At 37.8% G+C, this 5,218-nt stretch overlaps 1 long non-coding RNA gene across 1 annotated transcript; it reads left to right on the top strand.

Annotated features, from left to right (window-relative positions):
* The first annotated feature begins 2,943 nt into the window (after positions 1–2,943).
* Positions 2,944–3,559, top strand: LOC131432957 (uncharacterized). The gene is made up of 3 exons (XR_009230000.1): positions 2,944–2,993; positions 3,057–3,376; positions 3,438–3,559. It is a non-coding gene; the product is annotated as an uncharacterized LOC131432957 (long non-coding RNA).
* Positions 3,560–5,218: the final 1,659 nt, after the last annotated feature.

Below are 5,218 nucleotides of genomic sequence, written 5' to 3'. Positions count from 1 at the left end.
AGGAGCTATAGTCAGAAGAGAGTGAATGAATCCTTTCTGTATTCACCTTGAATAGGTTTTTTAGCAGATTGTTTGGCATCCTTTATGGGGTGCCGAATTTACTTCTGCTCATACTTACTGCGAATCGTTCTGCATTATTCCGGGAATGCAGAATGGTGTCGCTTTTGTAAAATCTCTAAATCCTCTCGGGGGTTGGAGGTTTTATTGACTGTGCATTTTGGTACCTGCAGATCGTTCAGCATCCTTTCGGGAATGCAGAACGATTTGTTTCTTTATGTTTTGTGCTGATTTCCCACCTCACCCATTGCACAATTCCCTTCCATGTTCCTTTTATCTTTCCCTTCTCATCAGGAAATTGATGAAAAGCTACGGCAAGGCACAAATAATCAAATAACTAGGAGAACGTGCCACTTGAGCCAATTAGTTCTGATTCCTGAAGACGTTTATTTGAATCTTAGTTTTCTAAAATCGACAAATGCTTTCTATATGAGAGAGGCAAAAATATTGAATCGATGAATTCTGTACTCTCGCATCAAAACTGTCGTTGTTTTGGCAGTTTCAAATATTTGATTTGGTGTTTGACCGGGAATTATTCTACCGTTCAGTCCAAAATTGGAATAACCCGAGTTTTCTTCGCATTTCGAGGCAACCTTGTTTGAAGACTAACTTCATTATTCGCATCATTTAGCTGATGAAAAGCTACAACATTTTCATTTAAAAAGTTAACCTTTTCGCTGAATTCCGGCCAACATTATACCATTTTTGGTGCTACCCTCAAACTGTACTAATTCAACCACCTGCAGTAATTGAACCATCAAACTTAAGCGAAAATCGTGTTGCTGAAAACCTCAATTTTTCCTTGTGCCTTCGAGTGCGACAAACAAATCACCCTGAGCTTAGTTAATTGGTCTGAAATAGCCCGGTACATGCAACCGCGATGAAGGATCGCGACTTTATTAAAATAGCTTCACGCCAACTGCGAAACCGTTTGCCACCGATGCCGCAATCCTCGAAGCAGTGATGCCTACCGAAGGTCTAGCGTGCGAAGTTGGTAGCGATTTCCGATACCAATAAAAATTTGAAACCGGCGCGGTGGCGCTTTATTGGTGGGGTACGGCACGAAAACGTTCGGTTTCCTTGTTCCGATTCATCATCACAATTTTAAGAATTTCTGAAACAAACGTTGCGGTAACCATCGAAACGGTGAGGATTGGAAAGGTCCCGCTTAGTATGTAGAAACTTACCACCTAACTGACTAATGGGGTCTTCGAGTTGATTGCGCACGCACGAGTCGCGATAGTCATTGGTTAGTCGGCAGCGGTGAAGTGGCACCAAAATAAAATGAACTAACTTTGCACACTCCGATGGGAAATATAAATAACAACAATAGTGATTCGCAGTTTGACGGTTTTTGGATCACAGTTTACCATCGACGGGTGCGCTCCGATCAAATTAAAGAGTGAGATTTATTGCAGCCGTAGCATTGAGTTGTCCACTCGGACAGTTAGCACATAAATTTGTGTTTAATTTTAGGGCAGAACAAAGCTCGGTCTATTGTCTATTCGAACCGAATCTGGTAACCGGTTAGAATAGCGATTGATTGCTGCTGTGTCAAATTTTCATAAATCACATTCCATTCGAAACTATTTGGGGCGTGCGGCATTCCATCGAACTGAAATCACACTTTGCACGGTGAAGGGTGAAATCGAATTGGTTTGAATGTGTTCCTCGGTTTGAACTAAATTGGTTTTAATGGTGGTAATAATATTTCTCGAGATCGACGCATGATGATCGTAAAGTATACTAAGCCATAAGTAACCTCTGATGGCCAGCGGTTGTCGAAGCAAAATTAACTTTAGCGAGCAGTTATTATTTCAAAGGTGGGTTCATAACGGCAGGAAGGAGTTTACAAAAGCCTGTTTCATGTACACTTGAGGGAATAATTATGGTTTTCTCATTTTATCGCAACTAGTTAACGGTATAATGAATACCTACCTAAACAATCGATACTCCTACATTTGACACTTTTGTGCTTCAGAAAGTTAATAAATAACATATGACTACCCCTGAAGCACATAGCCTTTTTTGAATAAAATTGACAATTACACTAATGTGTATAAATCGGTAAAACTTTTCATTAAAAATCTGTTCATGTTTCGTTCTCATGTTCAATTCTTGCAGAGCAATGAAAAAAAAATTCACGTTAGCTTCCTTTTGTGCAAATGCAAGTTTCCGGGTCTTTCGAATTTCTTCTTCCATCAACATTTGCACAGCCTCCTTGGTCACTTTTCACACCCCCACAACGTCTCTTCACCATGAGCTACACTCAAAAACTCATGTTACTTTTACCTAAAAACATACACGAATTTAATCCATTCACGTACATTCTTTTGGATAGACAAATGAAATCTTTCGGGTTGAGCATATATCATGCATCTAATTCAATAGATAAACAATGTAATACTTTTCCAGTGGAAAATTTTTAGTGAATATAGTTTGAAAAAGAGCAATTCCATGCTGAATCGGCTGACTGACTGATGGCACGACCCCCTTCGGTTTGCATGAAACTTTGTATGTGTGTTCGTTATAGCAAATGAAATATTGTTAAGTCTACTGATAATGACTTTTTAACGTTTTTAGTTTCTCCCTTTTAAGTGATGGCAGAAATTTTAAACACACTTCGCCCTATAATCGACGACACGACCAGGCACTCCAAACAAAAACCTGGAAAAAATGTGTTCGTGAGTGATTTACCGCCAGTTACCACAAATATAGCGACCCCTTGAAAATGATTAAAAAAATCTTCTTGCGCAACACTGTTTAAGTTGCTACGAACTAGTTACCAAGGAGTCCCATAGTAAATAAATAAACCACAATGTCAAAAAAAATCAGAACGATTTTCTCTAGCCAAACTTTTTCTGAGTTAGAACTAGTTATTTCCGAGTTTAAATTAGTTATTGCTGGAATACTTTGCGTGAAATATTTGTGAAAAGGTATTGATCAGATTAAGTCAAGGATCAAAAGTCTTAATGTTGCATTATGACGAATCATTTTAGGACATCATATATGAAACCTGGTCAGGATAATAAGTGTCATGACATAATGCAAATTACAAACGCAGGAAGCTCAATTGATCCTCGATATCTCGTGAGACAATTCACGAGAACCATACCCTCGAATCTTCTACCCGGGAAAACATGTCGGGAAGCAATATGGCTCATTGAGGACTGCAATTGACCGAGAAAGTGATGAAGAATTGGCTACAAATGCGATACGGTTCGAGCAATTGCAATAATTGCAAATTGCTCGGACTTATTTATTTAGAAATGATGGTTTGATCTATCGTTTCCGGAAGATTTTAGAGTTTCATCACACAGTAAGTAGTTTGAAAGTAACCTTTTTCGATCGTATTGAATTTTTTTTATTCCGAATTACAGAATGATCCTTCCAAGTCGGGGCACCAGATCCAAGTTCAACAAATGATTATGTAGATTAACGGAGATATTTTGGCCACTAATAAAAGCTCTGTGTTATAAAATTGAAGTACATCGATTCCCGGAAAGACTTCTTCATTCATAAACATATTGGCCCTTATTACCTTTCTCACTTTTACTTTCACATTCACTTCACTTACATGTCACTTTACTTGATTTTCCTTATTACCAGTATCACGCATAGTGAAGTGATCATTGTAATGGAAAAAACTTATTTTTTCAACAAAATGTTGGTGGCGTGATGTTCATAATGACATCAAGTGCATCCAAGTAATTACTTTTGTCTCTGAAGCGACTTCCGTAATAAAGATTTACATTCACTTCATTCGATTTTCACCGTGAAGTGATACCGGTAACAAGGGCCATTAGATACATATCAACCAAAAACATTCCCGTAACCCTGTTTTTGAAAGAGCAAGATTAAATCAACTATATGCCACATGATTTTTTTTCGTAATTTTTAGCGATTCAAAACTGGTTTCATATGATTATTTTGTTTGATTTGAATCTACGAATTAGATCGAAATTTTCACTTGAAGATACCGCAAAGATCCTCGCACAATTCAGTATCTGTTCAAATATGTCCAGAGAGTAAGTCAGAGCAGCATTAATAATAAATCGATTATACACCCTGATTTTGAATAAGGCATATTGACTTTTTGATGGATTTTGCTAACGTTATTAGGAATAGATTTTAGAATAAGAGCGAATATTTTTGTTTAGAAAAGTTTCTGATATTCGAAAGTTGCGAACCTCGGTATGGTATAAGTAGATCTGATAAATTATGCCCAACTCCTCTAGTAAACATAAATACTACGAATATTCTCTTAATAAAGGCCGTCGTGAACTCTGATTGGTTCCTTATTCAAATTTAAACCCATGTTGATCTTGAAAAACATAACAGTGTGGCTTCGAGAACCGGTGCAAAAAAACTGCATGATCATCAAACGAATGGTATTCTGTAGAGATGGGAGAGCTGCTCGGTAGCAGAACAACTTTCGCTGTTGAAAATATTTAGATTTAATTTTTCTCTTTCAACTGCTGTGAAAAGATTAAGGTAAATAAATGTAACTACGGTAACGGTAGGTGTTATTTGAAAAACATCAGTTTTTTAGGCTGAGTTGCCAGTTTCATACATTTTTCGAACAATTTCGTTTTGACATTACGAGTTACTGAGGGGTAGTTAAATTTGCGATACAGTTTTTAATAGCGAGTGGCAGGTCGTGTCGTCGCTATAATACCGTAACTGGAAGTCGGATCCGGATAAAATCGGTCAAACCATCGCTGAGAAAAGTGAGGGAGATCCATTTGAAAAATATGACCACTATTTCCGGTGCTTCCGGAATCGGAAACCGGGAGGCATGATAGCCGGAATCAGTTTTTTTTGCCGTCTACTGATAATGACTATCGATAATGAGTTATGAGGCAAGTTTGGAACATTTTTCAAGTGCTTGTTGCGCACATTTTATGCCTATAACTCCGGAACCGCAAGTCCTATCCAAACAAAACTTAAGACCTTTCGTTTGGATTTAAGGTGGTAAAAATCGGTTACATACACTGACATTTTGCTACACGAACTGGGTCGAATAGCATATTACACTCGGTCCTACGGGTTTCAGTTTAAAAGGTCTTATAGTCGCATAAATCGGCATTGAATTTTATCTTTATCCGACTTCCAGTTCCGGAATAACAAGGCAATATGTGCAAATCTATAAGGAAATGTG

Source organism: Malaya genurostris, chromosome 2 (assembly GCF_030247185.1).
Source record: "Malaya genurostris strain Urasoe2022 chromosome 2, Malgen_1.1, whole genome shotgun sequence".
NCBI lineage: Eukaryota > Metazoa > Arthropoda > Insecta > Diptera > Culicidae > Malaya > Malaya genurostris.
The sequence above is the reverse complement of the archived record's forward strand: the minus strand, read 5'-3'. Positions and strand labels throughout refer to the sequence as shown.